Source organism: Schistocerca cancellata, chromosome 2 (assembly GCF_023864275.1).
Source record: "Schistocerca cancellata isolate TAMUIC-IGC-003103 chromosome 2, iqSchCanc2.1, whole genome shotgun sequence".
NCBI classification, from domain to species: domain Eukaryota; kingdom Metazoa; phylum Arthropoda; class Insecta; order Orthoptera; family Acrididae; genus Schistocerca; species Schistocerca cancellata.
Window position 1 is genome coordinate 295,468,221 of NC_064627.1, and position 14,064 is coordinate 295,482,284.

Here is a 14,064-nt window from a genome sequence, read left to right on the forward strand (position 1 = left end):
ACATATGAGCAACCGAGAGGAGAGTAACAGCAATCAAGAAAATCTAATGGGTCTTAACAGAGGGAAGAGAAGACAAAAAAGTTGGTTTGGTTAAAGAGCTAAAGTTTGCAACATCTGGAATAGAAGAGGAAGAAGTTGAGACAGAAAGGGTAAGGTTTAATAGTTATGTTAGAAAATTGCTGCATAATCAAAGAAAGCTTCATCACAGTCAAGGGAAGTCAAAACCTACCAGACAAACAAAAGATAAACAAAACAAAAGTGAATGCAAGAAGAGCAATGATAGAAATAGAAGAGTACAGTTACCTTGAAAGTACATTTTGTCAACTAATCTAACTAAAAACCCTGAGAGGTTTTTGTTTTATGTAAAATCAGCAAGTGTTCAAAATCATCTATTCATTCACTCAGTGAGCATACAGGTACCCAAATCGAAAATAACAGAGAGATGGCAAAAATACAGTATTCAGTCCTTTGCATATGTTTCCTTGTGAAACTCAGCTCACTCTGTTCCCCCATGAGATCCATAGCACTGTAGACAACAGTGCCCAGTTTGATGCCATGCTCCTTGACTTCAGGAAGGCATCTGAAAGCATCCTGCACTGCCTTTTAGTGAAAAAATATGAGCTTACTGAGTATTGTATCTGATTTGTGACTAGATTCAAGACATCCTTGCAGATATAACTCAACACGTCACTCTAAATGGAATAAAACTGACAGGTGTAAAGGTAATTTCTTGAGTACCCAAGGAAGTGTGATAGTACTGTTACTGTTTACAACGTATATAATGATCTAATAGAAAGCACTGGAAGCTCTTTAAGACTGTTTGCAGATGATGTAGTTGCCTCTAAGAAAGTAGCAATTCCAGAAGACAGTATGATTTGCAGAATGACCTACAGAGGAGTGACGAGTGGTGCACGCTCTGTCAGTTAACCCTGAAAGTAAACATATGTAACATACTGCACATACATAGAAAATAATCTACTACCGCAAAGTATACTGTTGATGACAAATTACTGGAAACAGTATCTACCACAAAATATCTAGGAGTAACTATCCAGAGTGACCTTCAGTGGAATGACCATGTAAAACGAATAATAGGGAAAGCAGATACCAAACTGAGAGTCATAGGAAGAATCTTAAGAAAATGTAACTCATCCATGAAAGAAATGGCCTATAATCCATACCAATTCTTGAGTATTGTTCATCAATTTATGACCTTGCACAGGTAGAACTGATAGAAGGGATAGAGAAGATCCAACAAAGTGCCACGCATTTCACCATGGGATCTAGTCAGCACAAGAGTGTTATAGATGCTCAATCAACTCCAGTGGCAGACACGAAAACAGAGGCAATGTTTTTCACAGAGAGATTTACTTTTGAAATTTTAAGCTGGTACCTTCAGGAAGGCCAGACAACATATAACTTCCTCTCACATACATTTCTTGAATGACCACAATGAGAACATTTGAGAAATTAGAGCTGATACAGAGGCTTACTGACAGTCATTCTTCCCAAGCACTGTTTGCATGTGGATCAGAAAAGGTGGGATCAGTTAGTGGTATCAGAGGTACCCTCTGCCACACACCATGAGGTGTTCTCGAGTGCTGATGTAGAAGTACATGTGGAAAAAGATCACATAATGGCTAGGTGGTTTCAATTGAGAAAAGAAATAATTAAACATCAATAAAAAGGAGAGAAGATTAGAATTTAACATCCTATCAACAGCCTGGACACTAGAGGTTGAGCATGAAAGGATAGAGAAGGAAATCAGCCATAACCTTTTTAAAGAGACCATTCCAGCATTTGCCTGGAGAAATTTAAGGAAATCATGAGCAACCTAAAACTGGATGGTTGGCCTGGAATTTGAAGTGTTATCCTCCTGAACGCAAGTCCAGAGTGCTAATCATTGCACCACCTCACTCAGTGACATCAGTAAGAAAAGGAAATGGTATTTTTATGTTATGAAAGGATAAAAGAGGAACCTTATTAATAAATGAGATCTCAAAGAATTTTAGAAATGAAATATGTGGATTAATGTCAATATTAAGATGGAGAAAAAAAATGCACTGGGAAAAGACAGAGGAACTTAAGAAATAAAGATGTAATAATGAAGTGAAAAAGGAACCTATAGAGGAGAATAATGTAGCAAAATGATGAAACTAAGGAACAGATGAAGTCTGAAGAATAAAGAAGAGTTAAAAGAGTAAGTTCACAGCTAAAAAAGGAATAGGGAATTGTGTAGTAATGATGATGGCATCCATGAAGATGTCAGAAAATAATCACAGAAGAAAACTAACATGAATAGAAAAAAGAGGGAAGGAATAATAGAGGTTCAACAAATGAAAAGAAGGTAGAGTTGCAAGGAGAACCTTTCGGGATGTGGGTACAAAGGGAAGAACAAAATGGGAACCATGGAGGGGATCATTATGGAGAGCAGCCATTGGGTAGTTAGAGCATAATTAGGATAACAGGTAGAAATAGAAAGTAAACTGAAATACAGAAAACCAAAGTAACAGAAAGTAAAGAATGAAGGCTAATCCACAGTGCAGACTGGCAGCATGACCAGGTTAAAGTACATTAAATGACAGTTAATATACAAAAGTAAGTGAGCCCCTATCAACCGAAAGTAGCATAACATTCAAAGAATATGAACAGGATCAGTAGAGTAAGTATAATTGCATAGTGGAGGGCTAAAATTAGCAGTTTAGTGGGAGAATACATGTTGTAAGTAACTGTGGTGAAAATTCCATTCTGTTAACAGCAGGATTATTGGTCGTTACATGAAATGAAGACTTTAGGCAAGAGAAGTACAACTTCAATGAACTCATTTGCTTCTTCTGTTCAAGAATGTGTAGTAGGGTTTTGGGTTTAATTAGTACATTGTTACTGTTTATCTGAGTCTAATTAATATCTATCCTTTTCTATTTTTTCTTGTTGTTGTTGTGGTCTTCAGTCCTGAGACTGGTTTGATGCAGTTCTCCATGCTACTCTATCCTGCGCAAGCTTCTTCATCTCAGCGTACCTACTGCAACCCACATCCTTCTGAATCTGCTTGGTGTTTTCATTTCTTTTTCTCCCTCTACAATTTTACCCTCCATGGTGCCCTACAATACTAAATTGGTGATCCCTTGATGCCTCAGAACATGTCCTACCAATTGATCTCTTCTTCTAGTCAAGTTGTGCCACAAACTCCTCTTCTCCCCAATCCTATTCAATACCTCCTCATTACTTATGTGCTCTACCCACATAATCTTCAGCATTCTTCTGTAGCATCACATTTCGAAAACTTCTATTCTCTTCTTGTCTAAACTATTTATCGTCCATGTTTCACTTCCATACATGGCTGCACTCCATACAAATACTTTCAGAAAAGACTTCCTGACACTTAAATCAATACTTGATGTTAACAAATTTCTCTTCATCAGAAACGCTTTCCTTGCCATTGCCAGTCTACATTTTATATCCTCTCTACTTCGACCATCATCAGTTATTTTCCTCCCCAAATGGCAAAACTCCTTTACTACTTTAAGTGTCTCATTTCCTAATCTAATTCCCTCAGCATCACCCGACTTAATTCAACTACATTCCATTATCCTCGTTTTGTCTTTGTTGATGTTCATCTTATATCCTGCCTTCAAGACACTGTCCATTCCGTTCAACTGCTCTTCCAAGTCCTTTGCTGTCTCTGACAGAATTACAATGTCATTGGTGAACCTCAAAGTTTTTATTTCTTCTCCATGGATTTTAATACCTACTCCGAATTTTTCTTTTGTTTCCTTTACTGCTCGCTCAATATACAGATTGAATAACATCGGGGAGAGGCTACAACCCTGCCTCACTCCCTTCCCAAACACTGCTTCCCTTTCATGTCCCTCGACTCTTATAACTGCCATCTGGTTTCTATACAAATTGTAAATAGCCTTTCGCTCCCTGTATTTTACCCCTGCCACCTTCAGAATTTGAAAGAGAGTATTCCAGTCAACATTGTCAAAAGCTTTCTCTAAGTCTATAAATGCTAGAAATGTAGATTTGCCTTTCCTTAATCTAGCTTCTAAGATAAGTCATAGGGTCAGTGTTGCCTCACGTGTTCCAATATTTCTACGGAATCCAAACTGATCTTCACTGAGGTCGTCTTCTACTAGTTTTTCCATTCATCTGTAAAGAATTCACTTTAGTATTTTGCAGCCATGACTTATTAAATTGATAGTTTGATAATTTTCACATCTGTCAATACCTGCTTACTTTGGGATTGGAATTATTATATTCTTCTTAAAGTCTGAGGGTATTTCACCTGTCTCATACATTTTGCTCACCAGATGGTAGAGTTTTGTCAGGACTGGCTCTCCCAAGGCCGTCAGTAGTTCTAATGGAATGTTGTCTACACCTGGGGCCTTGTTTTGACTTAGGTCTTTCAGTGCTCTATCAAATTCTTCACGCAGTATCATATCTCCCATTTCATCTTCATCTACATCCTCTTCCATTTCCATAATATTGTCCTCAAGAACATCGTTCTTGTATAGTCCCTCTATATACTCCTTCCACCTTTCTACTCTCCCTTCTTTGCTTAGAACTGGGTTTCCATCTGAGCCCTTGATATTCATACAAGTGGTTCTCTTCTCTCCAAAGGTCTCTTTAATTTTCCTGTAGGCAGTATCTATCTTACCTCTAGTGAGGTAAGCATCTACACCCTTACATTTGTCCTCTAGCCATGCCTGCTTAGCCATTTTGCACTTCCTGTCGATCTCATTTTTGAGACATTTGTATTCCTTTTTGCCTGCTTCATTTACTGCATTTTTGTATTTTCTCCTTTCATCAATTAAATTCAGCATCTCTTCTGTTACCCAAGAATTTCTACTAGCCCTCGTCTTTTTACCTACTTGATCCTCTGCTGCCTTCACTACTTCATCACTCAAAGCTACCCATTCTTCTTCTACTGTATTTCTTTCCCCCATTCCTGTCAATTGTTCCCTTATGCTCTCCCTCAAACTCTGTACAACCTCTGGTTCTTTCAGTTTATCCAGGTCTCATCTCCTTAAATTCCCACCTTTTTGCATTTTCTTCAGTTTCAATATACAGTTCATAACCAATAGATTGTGGTCAGAGTCCACATCTGCCCCTGGAAATGTCTTACATTTTAAAACCTGGTTCCTAAATCTCTGTCTTACCATTATATAATCTATCTGATATCTTTTAGTATCTCCAGGGTTCTTCCATGTATACAACCTTCTTTCATGATTCTTGAACCAAGTGTTAGCTATGATTAAGTTATGCTCTGCGCAAAATTCTACCAGGCAGCTTCCTCTTTCATTTCTTAGTCCCAATCCATATTCACCTACTATGTTTCCTTCTCTCCCTTTTCCTACTCTCGAATTCCAATCACCCATGACTATTAAATTTTCATCTCCCTTCACCACCTGAATAATTTCTTTTATCTCATCATACATTTCATCAATTTCTTTGTCATCTGCATAGGTAGTTGGCATAGAGACTTGTACTAGTGTTGTAGGCGTGGGCTTCGTGTCTAGCTTGGCCACAATAATGCATTCACTATGTTGTTTGTAGTAGCTTACCCGAACTCCTATTTTTTTTATTCATTATGAAACCTACTCCTGCATAACCCCTATTTGATTTTGTATTTATAACCCTGTATTCACCTGACCAAAAGTCTTGTTCCTCCTGCCACTGAACTTCGCTAATTCCCACTATATCTAACTTTAACCTATCCATTTCTCCATTTCTCTTTTTAAATTTTCTAATCTACCTGCCCAATTAAGGGATCTGACATTCCACGCTCCAATCCGTAGAACGCCAGTTTTTTTTGACCTGATAACAGTGTCCTCCTGAGTAGTCCCTGCCCAGAGATCCAAATGGGGGACTATTTTACCTCCGGAATATTTTACCCAAGAGGACACCATCATCATTTATCCATACAGTAAAGCTGCATGCTCTCGGGAAAAATTACGGCCGTAGTTTCCCCTTGCTTTCAGCCGTTCGCAGTACCAACACAGCAAGGCCGTTTTGGTTAATGTTACAAGGCCAGATCAGTCAATCATCCAGACCTTTGCCCCTGCAACTACTGAAAAGGCTGCTGCCTCTCTTCAGGAACCATACGTTTGTCTGGCCTCTCAACAGATACCCCTCCGTTGTGGTAGCACCTACAGTACAGCTATCTGTGTCGCTGAGGCATGCAAGCCTCCCCACCAACGGCAAGGTCTATGGTTCATGGGGGGAATTTTCCTGTAGGCAGTATCTATCTTACCCCTAGTGAGGTAAGCCTCTACATCCTTACATTTGTCCTCTAGCCATCCCTGCTTAGCCATTTTGCACTTCCTGTCGATCTCATTTTTGAGACGTTTGTATTCCTTTTTGCCTGCTTCATTTACTGCATTTTTATATTTTCTCCTTTCATCAATTAAATTCAATATTTCTTCTGTTACCCAAGGGTTTCTACTAGCCCTCGTCTTTTTACCTACTTGATCCTCTGCTGCCTTCATACTTCATCACTCAAAGCTACCCATTCTTCTTCTATTGTATTTCTTTCCCCCATTCCTGTCAATTGTTCCCTTATGCTCTCCCTCAAACTCTGTACAACCTCTGGTTCTTTCAGTTTATCCAGGTCTCATCTCCTTAAATTCCCACCTTTTTGCATTTTCTTCAGTTTTAATCTACAGTTCATAACCAATAGATTGTGGTCAGAGTCCACATCTGCCCCTGGAAATGTCTTACATTTTAAAACCTGGTTCCTAAATCTCTGTCTTACCATTATATAATCTATCTGATATCTTTTAGTATCTCCAGGGTTCTTCCATGTATACAACCTTCTTTCATGATTCTTGAACCAAGTGTTAGCTATGATTAAGTTGTGCTCTGTGCAATTCTACCAGGCGGCTTCCTCTTTCATTTCTTACCCCCAATCCATATTCACCTACTACATTTCCTTCTCTCCCTTTTCCTACTACCTAATTCCAGTCACCCATGACTATTAAATTTTCATCTCCCTTCACTATCTGAATAATTTATTTTATTTCATCATACATTTCTTCAATTTCTTCATCATCTACTGAGCTAGTTGGCATATAAACTTGTACGACTGTAGTAGGCATGGGCTTCGTGTCTATCTTGGCCACAATAACGCGTTCACCATGCTGTTTGTAGTAGCTTACCTGCATTCCTATTTTTTATTCATTATGAAACCTACTCCTGCATTACCCCTATTTGACTTTGTATTTATAACCCTGTATTCGCCTGACCAAAAGTCTTGTTGCTCCTGCCACCGAATTTCACTAATTCCCACTATATCTAACTTTAACCTATCCATTTCCCTTTTTAAATTTTCTAACCTACCTGCCCGATTAAGGGATCTGACATTCCACGCTCTGATCCGTAGAATGCCACTTTCCTTTCTCCTGATAACAACGTCTTCCTGAGTAGTCCCCACCTGGAGATCCGAATGGGGGACTATTTTACCTCCGGAATATTTTACTCAAGAGGACACCATCATCATTAACCATACAGTAAAGCTGCATGCCCTCAGGAAAAATTACAGCTGTAGTTTGCCCTTGCTTTCAACCGTTTCTATTTTTTATCAGATGTAATTAATACCTAGGTTTTGTCAGTGCTTTTGTGTTTATAGAAAAAGCAGACCGTCAATAGCTTGTGGGTTTCATTAACACCCGTCTTGATAGTTTTTCTGGGACCTAATCAATACCTGTTGTATTTTATGTCTACATTGTATTGAGTCTAATTAACACCCAGCTTTAGACATTTTTGGGCAATGGCCTTGCCACAGTGGATACACCGGTTCCCATCAGATCACCGAAGTTAAGCGCTGTCGGGTGTGGCTGACACTTAGATGGGTGACCATCCGGGCTGCCAAGTGCTGTTGCCGTTTTCTGGGTGCACTCAGACTCGTGATACCAATTGAGGAGCTACTCGATCGAATAGTAGTGGCTCCGGTCACAGGAAACCATTGTAACGACTGGGAGAGTGGTGTGCTGACCACACACCCCTCCTAACTGCATCATTAGCTGAGGATGACATAGCGTTCAGATGGTTCCGATGGGCCACTTGTGGCCTGAAGATGGAGTGCTTTTAGACATTTTTGGGTTTAATTAATACCTGATTTTTTTTTTCAAATAACTTGTATCTGAAGTTTAAGTAATAATCAGAAATTAATAGTGTGATTTTAGGTGATCCGTCGATTTGTTGTATCCATTTTTTGCACAATATTTCAATGACCAACCCAGATATCTTCTTCAGGTGCTGCAAGTTTCACTGTTATGTATACTCACAGCATCTGTAAAAGACAGCTGGGTTAGTCAGTGAAGTATTGTACAGAAAATAGAAACAACTTGGCAGAACATCCAGAACCACACAATCAATCATGCCAAGGAAACTTGAGAGTTCAAGTAATTAGAAAGTTCAAAATTTTGGAAGGACTTCTAAATCAAGAAGATTAGTATAAATGTATTATACTGTTGGAAACTGAGTTTTCTGAATATTAGTTTGAGAGAGTGTCTTAAGGCAGATAAGTAAGACAGTTTGATGGTTTAATGTTTATTGTTTTGTTGAAACCAGGAAGGACAGGCTGTATAAATTAACCTAAATACATTACCTCTTGTTATTATGAGAAATAATTATATGAAGAAATGTGGGGCTATATGCAACTATGATGCTTCATTTGAGAGGTAACAAAAATTCTTAATTTTATGTGAATGAGAAATGATTGCTCCATACGGTGGCATAGAGGCCAATCTATGTTGTGGCTTCAGTGGAAAGCTCAAGTTGGACAACATTTTGAGGAATCCAACTGACTGGTAGAGATCAGTTCAAAATGTAAAAGTGAAGTTCACATAAATTATAAAAATGGCATAAGAAATCAAACCAAAATAGCAGTTATGAAGAGATGGTAAAATTAGATTACAAGTATGTGCAAAGAAGATTCTGGGCAGTACAGATGAAAATCTATTGAAGAAAATGTGTAGAAACAAGTAACAGCCACAGAATTGAATAGTTAAAAGCCAGGTGCCATATGGTGCTGCAAACAGGAGTGGTGACATAGGTCTCAACACAGGCAATGACAGGACATTGTGAGTGTCAGACATGTTGCCTCATGAGTGCAAAAACTAGTTCTGTAACATAATATTTAGTAAATTCTACTGAATACTGATGTATGAAGTAATACAAGTGCAGTAATTATTACAAGTATACATAACAAACTTTCTTTAACTTGCAAAATCACTGTAAGCCGTAAAGTATGGATGACAAACAGTAAATCAGTAATGAACACATTTGACATGGAGCAGTAAAAGTGAGAATAATTAATATCCTCACTGAGATCAATTTTGAGAGATTTCAACATTAAATGGGCTGGCATCGCAACTGTGGCCAATAGAAAACATTGACGTTGGGATGTATTGAGAACAATCTGCTCACATTGGTCAGGATCACATGACTGTCACACAAGTACAGAACTTATGAGTTCAGGAGTGCTATATTCAGTGGCTCACAGGACATCAGTGACCCCATGTACAAGCATTCAAAGAAACAGACGTATTGTTAACTTGGCTACACAGACTCATACAGCCATATTACTTAGCTTAAATTAGGAAACAGGCTTCTTTGCCACAATACAGGTGTTTACATAGACAATGCAACAGGAACTGGACCGCCACTATCAACAGGGCAACCATTTTTAAGACTCTCTTGACATGGCGACAGAGAGAGAAGTGTTGAAAGTGGTATACCTAACAACAACATTAGACACAGGACTGGCACAATATCACTTTTTCCATATGATTCCACATTCTGCAAACAGCGTCAAGATGGAAACATCTGTGTGTGGAGGCTCTGAGGAGAATGAATGTTGCCAAATTACATTCATCTGCATATAGGTTCAGCGCATGGTTTGGTAGTGTGAGAAGCCACTGATAACCCATCACAGTCACCTATGGTTCACATACCAAATAACTTGGAAAGCACCCATTATATTTTTCATGAGTTAATGCACATGGTTGTGCCACATTTTCTAGATCTTCCTGACGCTATCTTTCAACAAGATAATGAAAGCCAACATGCTGGGCATGCTGTTCTGATCTACCAGAATACAGAGGGTGTTTGACTGTTTGTGCTGACCAGTGTGTTCTCTAGATATCTTACCCACTAAAAATATCTGGTCACGGGTTCCTAAGAGACTAGCAATTTGCCACTTACCAAACACAGTGATCAAATTTGGAATACATTTGAACTAGCATGGAATGACATACATGTACGAGGGCTATTCAGAAAGTAGGGAACATTTTGGGATTAAAAAAAACTAAATACAAGGAATACAAGCAACTGACATACTACTTTTCCACATAGTCACCAAACACATTGAGGTGTTTATCATAGTGGTGGACAAGCTTTGAAAGACCTTTGTCGTAAAATTCTGCTGGCTGAGACTTTAGACAGTGAGTCACACCCACCTGGAGTTCTGTGTCGTCATCAAAGCACTGCATTGCAAGCCAGTTCTTCATCTTGGGAAACAAGTGGAAGTTGCTTGTTGTAAGATCGGGGCTGTAGGGCAGATGAAGGAAAATTTCCCATTTGAATGAATTAAGGAGTTCTTTAGTGTGGTTTGCCATGTGAGGTTGGGCATTGTAGTGCAAAAACAAAATTTTGGATGTCAGCTTTCCTCGGTATTTATTTTGAACTGCTCTTCTAAGGCTGTGTAAAGTTTGACAGTACTGGGGAGAATGTATGGTTGCTCCACGTTTGAGAAAATTAATGAGAAGCACACCTTGCCTATCCCAAAACACTGTTGTCATCAACTTCCTTGCTGACAAGGTTTGCAAACATTTTCTTGGTTTTTGGGGGGACCTTGTGTGCCTCCACTTCGTGGACTATAAGTTTTTCTTGCAATGAATGTGTTTCACCCAAGTCTCATCACCGGTTATGATTTGATCCAGTAATGAATCACCATGTTTGTGGTAGGTCTGCAGAAATGACAAAGTTGCCCCCATTCATTGTTCTTTATGGTGCTCTGTAAGCATTTTGGGCATCCATCATGCACAAAATTTGTGATAGCCTAGCTTTTGAGTGATGGTTGTGAAGGGACGGTTTTCAGGAATTGTTTCATCAACTTTAGCAACAAGATCATCGGTCACAAATCTTGGGCGTCCACTTTTCTCTTCATCATGAATGTTGGTTTGGCCATTTTAAAACCGAATGCACCATTTCCGGACAGAACATTCACTCATTACATTGTTTCTGTACACTTCGCACAGTTCACAATTAATTTCTATAGGTTTTAGGTTTTTTGCCAAGAAAAACCTCATCACAGACTGCACCTCACAACTGGCAGTATTTTAGATTGCAGCGCACATTTTGAATTTGAATATCGAAAAAACCAGATGCACAGAGACATTCCTGCTGTCACGGATGGATGCCGACTGAGCTGCTGAGCACACACATACCAAAATATATGCGATAGGCGTGCTCCTAGTAGTGTCAGATGGAAATGTTTCCTACTTTCTGAATAGCCCTTGTATCTGTCATCCAAGTGCAGTTTGACTAGATGCTCAGCTGGGCTAGAGCTGTTGTTGCTGCCAGCGGTATGGACTAAATTTCACATTCTATAGACTCCCAAATAGCCTAAACATTTATTAATATATTTTCTGACTATACTGTAAATGCAAAATAAGTAAAATTTTGTTATTTGTTATCCTTTCCAGTGTTTCAGTTTTAGTAGACAGCAGTGTAAATGCTTTACTGAACAAATGAATGTGTATGGAATAGCTTGAGAGATCACATGATGGCGTCAGCAGGGTAAGCAAAGTCTTTTTGCTGTAAAACAACTGCCAAGATGTTGGAATGGTTGGTTCAAAAGTGTGATGTTCAATTTTTGATTAACTGAAAGTAGTGCAGATTTATGTCTGTGTTATACATTACCAATGGTGACTGATTTGTTACTGGAAACAAGAAGAGCTTCATCAATGATTTTTCCAACCATGCTGCAGATGGAACTAAAGATTACAACAGAGGCTCTCAGATACCTTGAAAATGTTGATAAAATATGATTAAAATGCTTGTTTTAGCAGTCGAAATGCTTATGCAGGAGGTATTTTCCATCAATTTAATAAGGCAGAAGCAAATTCTGCCTAAACATCAATTAAGAAGCACGTGCAGGTGGAAAATTTAAGCTCACTATTGAGAAGCAGTGGGATGCTTGATGTGTTTGGCACTAGCACACGTTCAAACATTGGTAAAAGTTACATCCTGGACATCCCCTTGCATTTTTAAATATGGCGTGGACATAAACATTAGGCTTCACTACTGGTAGATTTGTTACCACAACCAGATTTTCTGCTTTCAAATTCGTTTCCTTCACTAACAATCAAATTGTCATCTTCTAACCTAACCATGGCCTCAGACTGTGCTAAGATCAGTCTTTCACCACAACCAAAATTTCAGTGTGTGTCCATTATGTAACTTAGCCCAAACATCCATCTTTCTGTAAATTATGTTTAAGTAAAAACCAGAAGACAATCACTGGTTAATGGTTAAAAATATTTTTAAATAAGTCAAATGGATGTTGTAACCTGGACTTAGGTAGAGAGCTGCTGAACTGTCAAGAGAGCTCAAAGTATTTGTAGGTGCTAATTATGTCACTGAATCACCCACTCGCCATCCAGTCAGTGGAATTCTCTTCACAAACAGCACTGGAACAGAAAGCTGGACCAGTAGGCAACAAGACTGTGTGTCCCAATTAAAATTGAAGCTGAGTTTCTTGCTTTCAGTGAAGCTGTAAAAGAAGTCATATGGCTAGATCATCTTCTCAGTGAATTTTCAAAATTGAAAACTGTGTCCATACTTTGAATGCACAAAGAAAGTGCAAGTCAGTTGGCCATAAATAGTAAGTTTCACAGATACTCAAAGCATATAGATGTATGTTTCCACTGTATATGAGATATATTTCAGAAAGGTAAATTGCACACTGAACCAAATGAACACTGAGCATCACACATTATTACAAATCCATTCAAGTGTGTGACTTATGAACATTTACAAAAAGGATCGTTGCTACTCACCATATAACGGAGATGCCGAGTCACAGTTAGGCAAAACAAAAAGACAGTCAAAAAGTGGTATTTTGCCAACAAGGCTTTTGTCGAATAGAGACATCATACACAAACACTAATCCAAACATAAATCACACACGCATGATACAGTCTCTGGCAGCTAAAGCCAGACTGCAAGCAGTAGCACCTGATGGCAGAGGTAACCGGGTGGGGGTAAGGAGGAGGTTGGGGCATGGAGGGGGGAGGGATAACAGGGTAGCAGGGTGTGTGTGGGGGGGGGGGGTGGAGGGGGGGTTACAGTAAAGTGCTGCTAGCGGGAGTGTGCAGGGACAAGGTTGCGAGAGGGTAGGGCTGCTAGGTGCAGTTGGGAGATTAGGTGGAGGGCGGGGTTGGAGGGGCTGGGGGTGGCAGAAAAGGAGAGAAGTAAAAGGAGCGGGTGTGTTAGTGGAACACAGGGCTGTGGAGTGCTGGAATGGGAACAATGAAAGGGCCAGATGTGTAAAGGTTCAGGCCAAGATGGTTATAGGAACGTAGGATATAGTGTAGGGAGAGTTCCCACATGCGCATTTCAGAAAAATGGTGTTGGTGGGAAGGATCCGGATGGCACAGGCTGTGAAGTAGTGATTGAAATTAAGAATGTCATGTTGGGCAGCATGCTCAGCTACAGGGTGGTCTATTTGTTTCTTGGATGGAGTTTGTCAGTGACCATTCAGATGGACAGACAGTTTGTTGGTTGTCACGCCCATGTAGAATGCAGCACAGTAGTTGCAGCTTAGCTTGTAAATCACATGGCTGGTTTCACAGGTAGTCCTGCCTTTGATTGTATAGGTGATGTTTGTAACCAGACTGAAGTAGGTGGTGTTGGAAAGATGTGTGGGACATGTCTTGCATCTAGGTCTATTACAGGGATATGAGCCATGAGGCAAGGGGTTGGGATCAGGGGTTGTGTAGGGATGGATGAGGATATTATCTAGGTTTGGTGGGCAGTGGAATACCACTGTGGGAG

The 14,064-nt window shown here is 39.5% G+C and overlaps 1 protein-coding gene and 1 pseudogene across 1 annotated transcript in view; one reads left to right on the plus strand and one right to left on the minus strand.

Annotated features, from left to right (window-relative positions):
• The window catches only part of LOC126161662 (uncharacterized), a 251,167-nt gene that overhangs the window by 39,700 nt on the left and 197,403 nt on the right, over nucleotides 1–14,064 (minus strand). The window lies entirely within an intron of this gene.
• Nucleotides 7,768–7,885, plus strand: LOC126164341 (5S ribosomal RNA; annotated as a pseudogene).